Source organism: Gasterosteus aculeatus, chromosome 7 (genome assembly GCF_964276395.1).
Source record: "Gasterosteus aculeatus chromosome 7, fGasAcu3.hap1.1, whole genome shotgun sequence".
In the NCBI taxonomy this organism is placed as follows: Eukaryota; Metazoa; Chordata; class Actinopteri; order Perciformes; family Gasterosteidae; genus Gasterosteus; species Gasterosteus aculeatus.
Genome location: NC_135694.1, coordinates 8,764,852 through 8,780,412, shown reverse-complemented (window position 1 = coordinate 8,780,412; position 15,561 = coordinate 8,764,852). Strand labels below are relative to the sequence as shown.

At 43.1% G+C, this 15,561-nt stretch overlaps 1 protein-coding gene across 4 annotated transcripts in view; it reads left to right on the top strand.

The window, feature by feature from the left end:
* Positions 1-690: 690 nt before the first annotated feature.
* LOC120822178 (sodium/calcium exchanger 1) overlaps positions 691-15,561 on the top strand; it is a 68,197-nt gene continuing 53,326 nt past the window's right edge. For 3 of the 4 annotated variants that reach the window (XM_040181622.2, XM_078106408.1, XM_078106409.1), the window contains exon 1: positions 691-848. The gene's annotated coding sequence lies outside the window, so the exon portion shown is untranslated. Of the gene's footprint in view, positions 849-1,140; positions 1,288-15,561 lie in introns of those variants that run through there. The other variant, XM_078106410.1, reaches the window with a different exon arrangement.

Genomic DNA, 15,561 nt, shown 5'->3' with positions numbered 1-15,561 from the left:
GCTCTCCGGCCATCAATCCTTTATTTTTCTTTCCTCCTCTTTAGTCCGTCCTTTTCAACTTTCGAAATGGTCTAATTGCTCTTGGTCATTCTCATCCATCTCTGTCCTTCTCACCCCCTCCCGTCGCATCTCATCGCATGCCATCCTTCTTTGCAACCTCCTCTGGTGTGGATCAGCACTTCATGACATCCAATCCGGAAACAAGATACCACTCGGCCTTAGGTGAAAGTGGTTCCCAATCCAAGAACTATCCATTATATAATAACTAAAATGATACTTGAAATGCAATTTGAGTCCTTAATACATTTATTCTTAGCTGTTTTAATTTGCAATCACAACTATATACAGACAGCTGTACTGTCATGTTCTGCATGTCAACTTATTGATTATATTCTGTGGATGCAGTCCTGCAGGTTAGGGTTGGTCAGTGAAGGGGTGATTCTTCTAAGACCGCATGCTCCTTTTTGTTCACACACTCACCAAAACACACACACACACACACACACACACACACACACACACACACACACACACACACACACACACACACACACACACACACACACACACACACACACAGAAATAGCTGTCAGCCTTATCCCCTCTGTTCACATCAGCACACCCTCAGAGAGAGACAGAGAGAGAGAGAGAGAGAGAGAGAGAGAGAGAGAGAGAGAGAGAGAGAGAGAGAGAGCGCGCTTGCTCCCTCTGTCGCTGCTGCTTGAGGAGAGAAGGCGCTTATTCCGCTGCTGGATGAGGGACCGAGCGGAGGGAACAATGATCAGATACAGGGATGAGTGAATGAATGAACGCATCCCGACCCGGGCATCTTCCACAGTAGAGAATCGGTGAGAAGAAACAGACAACGGGTGTATTGTTGTTGCTTTTCCAAATCCATTTATTGACGTGTCCTCTTATTGGTGTGTGTGTGATCCGTGCGTAAGAGGGAAAGGGCACCGGCGGATCGCGTGAGTAGTACGTGCGCACGTGAAGCGCGGGGTACAGTCACTTTGACAGTCCAGGTAATTGCAGCGGATCGGTGCCCGGGGGAGCACGGAAGCTGTCGGCGGGAGATCGGGTGGCGGGTGATCGCGCAGGTCCCGGGGAGAGGTCGCGGAGGAATCGACCGGACCGCTCCGATCGGGCATCTACCGCGCGCACAGTCTCCGTCGGAGAGCCTCGCTGGAGAACGGGGGCTGTCGTTATCCCCCAAAGCTGCAGGGGCATTACCCTCACGAGCGGGGTTGGGGACCGAGCACGCGGTGATAGCCGGGGAGGCAGATTAAGGTCAGGCATAGTGAACGCATCCGAGAATGGAGGAGCTGCGGTTTGGGTCAGGGTGCACGAGAGGAATGGGTAGGGACCACATGTATTATGAGATTAACGATGGTGATGAAATTGACTACATTGAAATGCACAATTGCAGTTATTTTTCTTTAAATTCCATACAGATCAGGGCTACAATAGAGGGATCATTATGTTTACATGTTTTTTAATAAATACATTTTTACTGGTGATGGCGATGCTTGTTCTGCTGGTGGTGGTGCTGATGATGATGATGATAAGGTTTGTGGGACTGTTGCTGATGGTGGTAGTGCTATTTGTTGATGTCTATTTTAATGGTTTCAATATCACTACATTTCCATACACTACATTTCTAAATCTGTAAAGCGCTCTGAACGTATAGAGTTTTACAAATGAAGTTGTGCTGATTGATTGTTCGTGCTGGTGGTGAGGACACTGGTGAAGATGATGAAAATGGCTGTGACGGAGGTTTGATGATCATGATGACTACATATATCAATGATGAAGAGGAGGAGCAGCACAATGATGATGATGATAATGCTGGTGATGATAATTTAAATGGGTGTGATGGGAGTTCTGATGATGATGATGATGGCTGAGATGAGGGCACCATAATGACGACGATGAAGACGGTGCCAGTAACAATTCACAATGGTGTTATATGGGGGAAGCTTTGATGAAGATGATAGTGGTAGTTTTACTTATGGCAACACGATGATCGTGATGAAGACTTCCTCCACCACGGATGAATAATTAACATTAAGATATGTCGCCCTCTCAATAATTCAAAACACCCAAGCTGTCAAAGGAGATGTTTGCGTATCCCAAAACCCTTTATAGCTTCCATCAGCGACAGTAAGTCTTTGTGTTAAGCAGCTTCGATGCCGTCTAGCTGTCGGCTGCTACCTATAGCGGCCTTTTCTTCACTGCAAAAGCCGGTGTGGATCTGCAGGGTGGTGATAGAACACTTTGGACGATGCAGGCAGGCGTAGTTGTATGGTGCCAGCCAACAGTAAAGAATTTATTTCAGCAAAACCGTGTGATTTCATGATTAAAGGTCAGTTTCTTGAGTTAAGTCTTCTCGAGACAAGATGAAGCTGTCTCAGATTCTGAGTGCATTTCCAGTACCAGCAGAGTTGGAAGGGCTCTCAACTAACTGAGACACAGCGGCATTATATGTGTTGGGTGTTTCTTGTTGATTTTGTTCTAACCGTCCAGTTGTTTATCTTGGGAGAGCTGTGTCTGTGAATGACTGCAGGTCCAGACAAACCAGGTGTTTGGACATGAAAACCACATGCATTTATTCATTATTTTGTCAGAGGCCTAATCCTAGCAATGTCAACATTGATTTGGTCAGGATGTCACACTTGTGGTTTACATGTGGTACGTGTGTATGTGCTTCGCTACCTCCGTACCTGCTACGTCCGTGTATTTATGCTGGTGGACATAAATATCCCGGATTTACTCTGTTTATATCTGTCACTTCCTTCTTCATGTGTCTGCATCCTCAACTAATCCATTAATGACTTGTCAACACTTTGACTTGGCCGCTGGAGAAGGTGGCAACCAACATCTTGGCCTCTATTCTTGTGCTCGCTAATCTGCTTATGCGTATCGCTGGCACTGCTCTCCGGTCACTTGGGTTGTTACCAACACTGACCCCTGGGAGCCTAGGACTGGCAGCCTCGCGTGTCTTCCTGGGAGGGGACAGGAAAGTCCCCACGGTCATAATCCTCTTTGCTCCTGTGTGTTACGCTGTTAGTGATGCCGGCGGAGAGGTTGAGATGGATTTCTTTTTTTCTGAATAGTGTCAGGAGGAAGATGATGTTGACTGTACAGTTGAAAAAGTGGAAATAAAGAAGAGGAACGAGTCATGTAGCCGTGTTACCAGAGGGGAAATAACACACTTTTCTTTTCTCATACAGATGATTTTGAGATGCATTTTATTCTCACTGCAACCTGATTAATTAAGTGGCTGTAAGATATGAATGTGGGGACAGTCTTCTTTGGCTGTGGCACAAAGTCGTTGGCCTTTCTTTTTTTTTGTTTTATTCAGTGGTTGACATTCATGAATGGCGCCCAATATGCCGCTGGCTCTGCCCAAATGCCACGTCACATATTGACACCTCAACGGTTGCTGGACTGCAGTCGGCTCTGAATGAATGAAAGAGTTGTGCTCATCCTCTCAAACTAGTCGGTGAAGTGAAGTCTGTCCAGGCCTTTGTAACATCCGGCAATAAAATCGCTAACGTCTGATAGTATTGGGGAACACTCGCTATAAGAGAAGAGTTGAAATTTGTTTAACACAATTTGAAGTTGGGTCTGAAAAAAAAAAATCAATAATTATTCTTCTAGAGGGCAGGAACAATATGAGCTTCAGATTTATTCTGAATAACACCCAGTGAGTTAAAAAAAAGCACATCTAATAAAAAAAATTGGGTGGTGCCAATCCAATATCACCCTGATTTGTCTCGTGGGGCCAAACAGGATGGCCGGGGCCTCCCACATCATTCATTCCACTCAGTTTCCAATCACTCCTAGGGCATCACTTCAGCGGTTCATTTGACAGGTTTATTGCCAGATGGTGTCATTTCCAAGCTGAGTGGCAGTTCCTGATGTACCCACTGTGATCCCACTTGCATGGTGAAGTCATTTGCCACTCACACTTGTGTACCTCATTTAGTCCTTCAGAAGTAAAACTGCAAATGATGAAATGGGTCGTTTTTTGGTTGAAGCACGGATTGCTGCATGCACTATTTTTGCTCAGTGGTCGTATTGACCAAACCAGTGCGAATCTTACTGAATTACTCTCCTTTCTGTATTTTTTTTTTCTCCACTTAGAAGTGGTGAATTATTTGTTTGAACTCACTCCATTTACTACGCTCATCCTCCAAGGCTCTTTGAAAGTACATTGATACTAAGCAGTGGGGGAAATTGTTTTCTCTGTACATCCCCAGATGTAAAGCCTATTTGTTCCTACTAGCTCCTTGGATTCATTGGATTAATTATAACGCTGCAGATCTTGTGTAAATATGTTTAACAATGAGAGGGCAGAGATGAATGTGGTTGATGAGAGAGCCGCTACAAAGGAGAGATACACTTAAATATCTTCAGTGCAGAAGCATCCCTCCGCATTCTACTTATCCAATCTCAAGTGGCAAATGTAGATAACGTTGTTTTCAGATGCATCGGTTTCTCTCAGTATTCCTCAATCAGACAAGAAACAATCCATCACAGTCAGAGATAGCAGGTCCTCCGTGTACAGTCTCCCCAATAGATAAAGATGCAATTCCGTAACAAGGCCTGTATGGATTTAAAGGGACTTTTTGAAGCAGTCATCCCTCACTGAGGTACATGGTGTAGGTGCAAAAAAGCTAAGTGCACCAATAGAAAAGTCTCGCGGAAATTTCTTTGGCAAGCAAACTGCTTTGTGTGTGATAGAAAGCAGAAAAGAAGCAAAGTACCAGAGAGTCTGCTCTTACGGATATGGATTATTTAGCCTAAATGGAAGATTCTGACGCTTCAATTACAGGAAATGGTGGAGGTTTAAAATATAATTTATTCAGCAATATATCCAAAGTTTGCTTACATTAGCTCCATTAGGCTATTTGTTGTATCAGATCAAATAGGGCTGTAGCAGCCAATCCCTTAATGTTATGAGCTGAGCCGTGGTGTGTTTCTTGTACATTATAAAATCTCATTTTAGTCTCAATCCTAATTCCTAATTTGCATAAAAGTAAGCAATAATCTTATAAACAGGGTTGAATTAAACTGTTTTGGCCCAAAAGTTATCCTGATAGGATGAAACATGATATCCAGTTCTACCTGACTGGTTTAAAATTTGTTCTTGCAGAATCCGTCACCTCATTTATCTTCAACGATTAGCAACAATCCCACGTGTCTGCCGCTGCACTTAGTCCCGTCGTTGTCCTCCAGTCCCTGAGTCAACATGTAGTTACAAAGACAGAGATCCTCCAAGGTCCTCCAACTTAGCCCAAAAGTTTACACAGAGCACCCGAAAACTGACAGGCGTGCATTTCCAAACACGAACGCACCCGAGGGGGCCGTCACCTCTTGCCACCCCACCAGATGATGCTCACAGGTGAGCTGGGCATTGATATGCAGAGCTGCTGTCCCCGGTGCTGCGGAGAATGGAAAGCTCCGAGGTGGAGGGGAGCCGTTGTTTTCATGAATAACCTTGGTTGGTGTACGCAGGTGAATCCGCCTTTCGTTCTGTGTCTGTAGCTGTCCGTGTGGTTTTCTGTCGTCATTGTTATCACATTTGAATTTTCTGTCACTGAGGCTGCACCAGGTGGGGAGAAATTACTCTGTGGTTTTGATTTTCAAAAGATCGAGAAAGAAAAAACAAACAAACATAGCTTTTGTCCTTTTTTCCGGTCACTGTCGGAGGTCAGATTGAGTGCAATCTGCTCTTTTCAATTCATCACTGGGTTGCCTGGTGTGAAATAGACACAGGCGTATCCAATTAACTGTGAAAATGGCCACTGATGAAGAATACATCGACCTTTCAGGCTTTTCTGAATGTACGGGCTTGAAGAGGTAAAAGGCGAAAGTGAAAACAAAGTGAGTTGTTTTCCTCAGGCGGTAGGTATTCAACCTGAATTGATGACTTTGGGCCTCTTTCAAGTGACTACTTGTGGTGTCGCAATACAATAAATGTAGTATTTGATTAAATCTTCTATATCCACAACTTTATTACCGCTTGAATGCTCGCCTTTCGCTGCAAATATCCCCCAGTTTCTAATCCGTACAAAATCTGTAGAAGATTACATTTGTACCTGATATTGTTAAATTTTACCTTGGCACAAAACAACATTTTTTACTTTAAATCATCATGACGTAAATCAATAGAACCTCTGTAGCTTTGAGCTGCGTTATTTAGTCAAGCAGGACTGTGCTGCCCACTGGCCAAAGTTTTCATGTTTTGTCGTTGACCCGGTACCCAAGTTTCGGCCCTCGTGACGTCCCTGGTGGCTACTGGTTGTCCAACAGACGAAGCATTTGTTTCTGACACGTAGATGGGTTTCTTCTCTCTGTTCGCCACTCCTTCTGCTTCTTTCCATCCTTTCTCTGCCCTGTTATTTGACCTCCTATTCCCCTCTCCACCCTGTTGTTACAGCTCTTACTCTTTAATTTTCTCCATCTCTCGTGTCTCCATGTCGGTCTCGCTCCATGTCCTCCCTCCTGTCTCTCTCTCTTTTACTCTTTCTATTTCCGTGTATACTGGCATTAAAATCAACATTCTCAAGGCAGTTTACCGTCTATATCTGCACTCTACTGTGTTGTACCCTATGCGTGTTTTACATGCATATATAACATCCTCTTCATGACGTAATGTCCTTTTCATAATTTACTGTGGTGAAATATCTATTAGACTAAATTGAGTGGAAAGTCTGTGAATTAATCTTAATCAGACATGCAGGGCGTCCGTCGGCACATTGGAAGGCAGAGCAGCATTAAAAGGGTGGAGCATCGAGCACATACACACACCCAACATTACAACTTAACATTCAACAGCTATTCCCCTGTTCCCCTAAATACCAAAGCCAGCTGAAATGTCTCTATGTTGTGTACTTGTTTCTGGCTCACTGCAGGCTGTATTAAGCTCACAACAACTTGTCTATACTTAAACTGGTACGAGGAGATGCTTGAAAAAAAAAAAGGATGATCTGATGATTCAGTTTCGTTGGCCACTGAGGCAGCGGAACAAGCTGTAAACACAATATTATCAGTTTAATGCGGGTGGCCTATTTACACACCCAGCACACACTGAACTCGATAAGCATGTATTCGGAGCAGTGCTTTTGGCTCTTTTGCCTTTACATGTGTTCACCTGCCTGTTTATCGCAGCTCCAGGAGCGTACACTGGTTTCTCTGAAAGTTCAAGACGAGATTCAATAAGCTGAGAGTAAAGCATGGTAACATTAAAAAAAACATTGATTTTTCCAGCTTCAAAATCAAACTTCATATATGGCTGTGGTGGAAAAAATTCCCCATCACTGGTCTGTGATTTATTGTGACCTTGCAGCAGTAATAGTTATATGTTTTCTTGTATTTCCTGTTTTATTGTCACTTTCCCTTCCTTCCACCTCATTCCTCTTTGCTCTTTGGTTCCCTTCCTAAGGTCCCACTACCACGTCTTTTCTCAGATTACCTCCATTCTTGTCTTTTTGCTTATTAGGTTCACTATTTTCCGTCTCTCTCTGTCTCTTTCTCTTTCTGACCTCTCAAATCCCCAAATCTTCCTCTCTGTCTTGCTTCCTCTTCTCTCTCTCGTTACTCTTTATATCCTCATCACCTGCATGGTAATTCCTCCCCAGGGTAGTTTACCACGTTTAGCCCACAGCTTTCACTCCTCTTCTGTCTTCTGTCCATCACTAAATGACCTCACATCCTCTTTAATTCTTTATAATCTTTCAATTGTTAAAAAGTCAAACCGGTACACTTATGTTTCCTAATACACTTATTTGTTGTGTTGTAGTTGTTTCTGTCCTGGCTGTTTCTATCCTCCACCTTCCCATTAATCTTTTACAGCAGCATAAATCCAAACCTAGTTTATATAATCTGATAGAGTCCACACACGCACACACACACACACACACACACACACACACAAGCTGCCCAGCCACGCTGCATGCATGGCTGCAGGTCTTTTTAGCATGCAATGTGTGTGAGTGAGAGAGACATGGTGTTCATTTGTGCATGCGTGTGCGATTGTGAAACGTAGCATGTGTCGGCTTCATTGGAGCAGGTTCTGCATATTTAAAATTGTGTGCGTGGCGGAAGTATTGTCGTGCCTGGTGGTTTCCTAATGGGCTTAAATAAGGGATGAGGATTAGATGCGACAGAGACATGAATGGGAAAACAATAGAAAATATAATGACGCAGGAGTGGACGTCAGGTGCTCCTAAATAACCATAATCCCCTCGGTTGTCATGCTACTGCTTCGCTATTTTTCTCTACACACCACTGCTGTGCAAATACAGCGCAGCATCTCTTTAAACTTGCTCTCCCAGTTCCCAGTTTTCATTGTATTTGTGAAAGTTGTGTGTCCCTCTGTCTTCAATGGGACCCGTCTCAAAAGGGCGCTGTTGTCAGCATGACATAATAATAATAATAATAATAATACAAATGGTAATGCCCTTTAAAAGAAAATCTACTGCTCCTATGAATGAAATAAATAAATCTTTGTGCTTATGAAATACTCGTTCCATTAAGCTACATTAGTTTTACCAGTGCTCCATATTTCTCATTTCCTGATCACGAACACACTTGTGGGATCCATCTGCTCCGATATCGCACTGTACTGCTTTTTGGCAAACTCACACCCCCCCCCCCCCCCCCCCCCACCACACACACACACAAACTCTGACACACCTCTTTTTGGCATTCATTTGAATATGTAGTGATGTCTCATCACTACGGGGCTATTTACTTTTTAAATGAAAGAATAGTAGGAAGTGTAGGAGTAGGAATAGAGCTGGCGAGTGCCACCTCCTTATGAATTCTGGCTGGAGGAGACGGGTTGGGTGGAGGTGTGTGAGCCAGCCTGATCTCCAAAACCTGTTCCTAAAAATGTATACGAAAATCTTGAAGATACAAATTGGTAGTGTTACATACTGAATAAATACGGACTGGCAACTGATGACGTCACCCTATTCAAAGCGAATGGGGACCTGCAAACCGTAAACACACTTCGTGAAGTCTAATGATGTAAAATAAACGTGTTATGATTGCATTTTTAACGAGAAATCAATGTTAAAAATACTAACCCTAACCCCCTCAAAAAATCCAACATGGCGGAGAGACGTTCACTCAAGGGGCGTGGTTAACCACCGCCAGTTAGTATGTATTGTTACGAATTTCTATGTCAAATATTTCGTATACATTTTTACGAACAGGTTTTGGAGATCACGTTGGTGTGAGCATATAGTGCTTCTATGTATAGGTCTCTGCGTTGCAAAGTGTGTTTCATACAGTGCAACGACTTTTAGTTGCGTACTCAATGTGAGTGCATGTGTCACCAGGGCCCAGCAGCAGAAAAAGAACAGCCTGCAAACACCAAGTCACTGTAGCAAAAGGAAATCCATATGAAGGAACAGCAGGGCCTGCATGGAAGCCTGGTGCGCTGTTGTGAATGTTTTGAGTTTAAATGTTCATTCTCACATTCTTTCATTTATGCATGATAACCGCGCGTGTGTGTGTGTGTGTGTGTGTGTACTTTAGCTGGCTCGTTTCCTCAGGCTTTCTACTATCTCCTGTGTGTGTGTGTGACATTTGCACGGGATGGAAGCCTGAGCACCGTGCTGCCACTACCTCTCAACATCATACAGTACACACACACACACACACACACACACGCACAAAAAAGCAAAAACAAACAAACAGAGACGGGCAGATTCTGGATATGAACATATGACTTGCGCTCGGGGAGAGCAGAGTGCGTGTGTGTCCTCCTGAGCGGCAACAAAACACGTCCACGACTGCCTATCCATAGAAAGCTGCGGGAAGGTTATGCTAATTGTGTGTTGCATAATACCTATGTATAATATGCATTATGAGATTGCACACATTACATTATGGGGCTTATCTGAAAGCCACATTTCGATTCCTGTCAAATGGCAGCGGCAGTTACAGGCATGATTACATTAAGTGTCACGGCATGAATTCCACGGGACACGCAGGCTATTAAACACTTTTGATATTTTTAAAGCTCGATAGGAATCACAAAACACCTGAACACTGATTTACATTAGACCACATGAATAAATGGACAGCGCACGACATCACGTGACGTTCGTCAATTATTAAACACAGCATTTATTAGGACAAGTAATTAAACGTCCTGCTAGAATTCATTATGTTTTTATGTAATTTTTTATTCACATCATCCATTCTGTCATGGAATGACTCGCATTCAATGGAGGATATTGTTAAAAAATAGATCTGATAAAGACTGGGGGAAGGTGTCAACACCAAAGCTCAGCCAGATCATGAAGAATTTTATATTAAAGCGTTAATACATTACACCACCCTAAGCAGCATTTGGCCTTTGAACTGCCGTAGACAGTCTGGCCTAAAGCTTGAAAACATCCATGTAGCGTCATGTAGGATAAAGTTTTCAATATTAAATGGTGTTTTTGGTGCATTGTCAACTTGTTTCAAACAATGTTTCAAAGAGCTCTCTATATATAACTGAGTGAATGTATGTCCATATCCCATATTTTATTTTTCTTTGATAATGCGTTTCAGTGCGTGATTGCTTTTATTCAAAGATTATTTTAATGGAAATTGAATGTGTTGCACCAACTGCGATACTGCATATTCTTGGGTCCTCTGCACTGCGCCTGCCATGTGATACATTGATCAGATTAATGCAAAGCACACCGTCACGCACTGTACATACTTTACATATAGTACACACAGGGACGATCATTGATATTGATCTTCAACTAGCTGGGTCCATTCACGTATTTCCCCCCTCTGTCTGATCATGTCTTTATAAATCCAGGACAGTTATTAACCCCCAACCCCAGGGCCATGTTCATTTAATTAATTCTCTAACATATTCCCTGATCGAGTGTAGAATAAAACATTCATTCCCATTTCACCATTAATCTGTCTCCTGATACTCCAACAAATCCAGGGCCCCACGGACGCTCATTTCCTCTGTTTTCCTATTACACTTTCCTCTTATCGTCTGCTCCTTCATCTCTCCTAACATCCTCCTCTCCCTTTGCATGGCTCTGCTTCTCTCCTCTTTCATTACCAGCTTGTCAATCGGTTGCTTACTTGAATTTCAACTGCGTCTCCGTACGCAGATATCAAGCTGCTATACACACAGGCAGGCAGGCAAACACACACACACACACACACACACACACACACACACACACACACACACGCACACAAGCCGCCATCACGTGCATGCATCTTCACATGCTCACAATGAGCGTGTGGCCGATTGTTGGCTTCAAAGACTACCAGCCAGGACTGTGTGTTATCTCTACATGCACACCCGTTCATGCCCAATGGCCCACATACACAACGAGTATGCACAGCCAGCATGCATGGTCCTGTGCATAAAATATGCAGGAGAGAGAAAGTAGGAACAGTAATGACAAACCTGTGTGGAGTTTTTTTTGTGTGTAGAAGAACATTCATGGGGGTGTGTGCAGTTTAGTGTGTGATTGGGTCCGTAATACATGTCCGTTGTTCTCAGATGTGCTGGTTAAAAAGGATGCCGGCGAGCGCTGAATGCTTCAAAAGCTCTTTCATGCCGGCCTCGGTTAGGTCTCATCGACCGCTGGATCTGCAGATCGATGGAACAGCCTTAATTTGACTCGTTCTTCGAAGCCACAAATTCCTAATTGAACCTTAGAATGCGCACACACACACACACACACACACACACACACACACACACACACACACACACACACACACACACACACACACACACACACACGTGTTAGGGTTGGGAGAAATTGCGTTGGACAGCAATCATTTTACCAAGGCCATCGTCAATGAGATCCATACTTTTTATTCTTTTGGTCCATTACTCTGGTTGAACAATTACGCTCTTTATTTCTTGAAAATGATCACACTGTTGTTCATTCAAGCACAGAGTTTTCTAGTAACTTTGAAATTATTATGAAATGCTGGAGTTTTGGTATTTTCTATTGTGGAATGTCTTTGTATCAACCAATCGCAATGTATTTTTTTGAGCTCATTAAAGCTGCATTAATCTTTTTGGCTACGGGGGCCAGGAACAAGCTTAGACTAAGTTGTTTTGGCAAACTAACAGTAACATTAGCATTTATACGTACATAAGACTTTTATCTCCGTTTTGGTCTCAACAAACTAATATTTTGGTCTTTAACGGCTACTAGATTTACCAAATAAATGATGACTTTGTCCATCTGCCATTTCATTTTTTGCTGTCTGGAACAGCTGCCTGCTGCTGCAGCCTGAAACTTGACGATGACGATGAATATGAAGCAGTAGGTGATAATATAATTACCGACAATAATTTAGAAAGTAAACATTTCAACATCTTTATGTTTTCCTATTTGTTGCTGCAAATGCAGTTGCTTATTGGTGTGTGAGATTGCCACACTTTTCAGCTTCCTCGTTTAACTTGTATGGAATATTTCTGGAAAATGCCCTGGATCGCGCCCAAAGGATGATTTCTACAAATAAAGAAAAAAGGTTATTAAACATTCCCCGACGGAAAACCTATCTGTCTTTGAGCAATCTTTTATTGCTTGTACTAATTATTGTAAAACAATGGATGCCTGTGAGATAGAAACTGAATGTATAATTTGTCATCATGACACAGATGTTCACTGGGGTCGCCGTTATGATTGTTTCTCACGTTTCTCACGAGTAAAACCGCCGTCCTCTAGTGTATTAGATTGCTTCCGCAAAAGGCGTCATAATTCCTCGTCACAATTTAGCAAGGCGGTCATTTGATTTAAATTGGCAACTTCTCATTCAAAAGCCCACACACACCTCCGAATATGTGTTAGCGCCGCTGCCTTCGTCCCCCGGTGAACTCTGTGCTGCCCTGAGCCGTTGGACAGAAGCAGCACTTTACTCCATATCACATCAAACAGAAACGACAGTGATTTCACTCAGCTTTACTCTTCTGTGTACATGGGGGGGTGGAGGGGTGTATGCATCAACTTCCTCCACCCTCCCTGTCCAACGCCGTCAAACGCCGTCCCGAATGGACTCGAGAAAACATTATCGATCCGAAGATAGCAAAGCAGGCGGACTAAACTGAGGATGTCTCTTTTCTGTTGAATCTTTCTCTCTCACTCTGGTTATCTCTGTCTCACTCTACACACACACACACCTCTCTCACCGATAATGATAACGTTAAAGACTTTTGTATCTCATTAATAACCATGGCAACAGCATTGGACCTACTTTCTACTCGGGCTGTCTCTTGCTTTAACTCCCATGCATGTAGACGCACTCTGGGAGATTACGTTTCCATTCTCTTCCACTATACAGCCATTTGTATTGTATTGGGACACTATTGGATTGGACTGCACACTCACTGCTGCTTGCATTTTGAATATTGAAAGTTGTTGTCGGCGCGTTTGTCTGCGGTTTTGTGTGTGATTGTGTGTGCGTCTGACACACAGTGAGTGTTTGAGTGAGAGGCGGCGGTAACCCCCTAATGGCAGAGTTGCATTGTTCACAGAGTGGTGCTACGTCTTTGTGCGTGCGCCGGGAGGGGGGGGGGGGGATCCACATTACTAGGTAATATAGATTGACTATGTAGGTTAAACAAATGCATATCTCAAACGTGTTTGTCTGTGTGTGTGTGTGTGTCTTTCTGTCCTGTAGAGCAGGTGAGAACAGCTCAAGATGCCTTTAAGTGTGAGCAGATGGGAACTCAAATGTTATTGGAGCGTGCTCGTCATGATTCATTTACGGCGCGTGTGTGTCCCTGCGGCTCATTGTGTCCGGATGTGCGGTTGTCACCCGGAGGGGGGTTATATAAACACAATTTGATACCAGCCAAAGCGCAACTCAGGGAGGGAGGTGAGGTGTACAACGCCACATTGCTTTTTGAAGAATTACTCTGATCCTATGTAATGACAGGTGGGAGGGCAGTCGGGCCAATGGGTGGCTTTGTTTCCATCCCTTAAGCTGACCTCAAAGCTGCATTAAATATGAGTTTGTACAAAAACGCCACCTGCTAGTTTAAGTTGTAGACGGTAGATTCAGGCGGATGCAATTGTGGTGTCGATTATAAACAATTCTTGGCCCGTAGGCACTGATGATCTTAAACTCATGGTAGAAGATGTTACGTCTGCTCCAATCACACAATTAACATTTGTGAATCCCCTCAAAGACTCATTACAGTTTGACCACTAACTTCACTTCGCCCTTCGGGTTTCCTTATTTATGTCAATGTTGCATCTAAAAAGCAAAAAAGTCCAAGCCCATCTATGTCTTAAATATGTATTTCCTTTCCCATTTCAATTCAGACTAAATCAGCTTTTAAAAGCCTTTACATGTTCATGCTCGTTGAACCAATGATTAATCAAATTATTTAATGTTTTCAAATGTTTTGTTGCAGCACATTTTTTTATTGCATAACAGTAATGAGGGTAGTTGTCGTCAACTCAAATAATCTTCACATCACCTGGTTCACTGAACTGTTTCTACCACAGCTGTGTGTGTGTTTGTGTGTGTGTGTTGGTGTGTTTGTGTGTTTATGTTTGTGTAGTTGGAGGAGCACTTCCCAACAAAGAGATCCGAGAAGTGCAAATTACAATAAAACATCAAACAGCGCTAAAATAAAGCAACAGCGATGTCGGATCTTATCAATACGGTTTTAGTGATTCAGCATAGTGCTTCTATAATGCTTAAATTAAAGAGTTTAAATGTTTATTTCTAGGCTAAAAATGTCACATTGGTCTTAGTTCTGGTGATGACAACAGTTCAATTATTAAAACAGTTTTAAATATCATATTCCGTTAATGGCAACTAATCTCCCCAAATGTATTACAAACTATTCCTTTGAAGCAAAACCTTCACCTGTCATTCGCCGGCCCGCCGGCTACTGATATCGATGGCTGAGTGGCCAAATAATAGAAGGGGCTGCTGAATGGTTCTAGTTTTTCATTTTCCTTATTAATATTAATATTTTGAACTTGATATAAGATTAAAAAGTGGAAGAATTGTGGAACCATTCTTCTGGTCTCAGTTATGGTTAAGACAATAAATAAGCATCAACTTCAAACAACACCACTGAGCTCTTTTCTACGACGTTCTCTTCTTTTCTCACTCGACCATTTTGAAAGTTTTTTGAATCTGCAGGCCGTCCTCGACCAGCTCAAAGTAAGGCGTTCTCCTCCAGAGAGCACACAGACATTGCAAAGTCAAACTCTGAGTTATGAACCGTCCGGAGACAGGCATGAGTCACCTCCTCGGCCGACTGCTACACCCTTGAAAACATTTGAAACACGTCCAGTCATTCAGTGCGTGTATGTGCGTGTGGCTTTGTGAGCGTGCGCAGGTTATTGACCGTGTTTTGTGTGTCTGTTGGCAACACAGAGAGCCGAGTAAGCAGTCAGCTGCAGCATTGAGTCACTCAGCCGCCCTCACCACAACACAGCGGCATTTAGTGAAGACTCAGAGGTGTGAGTGTGCGCACTTGTCCTGCACATGTTTGTGTGTTTTTTATTTGTGTTTGCCGTGCTGGTGTGGCAT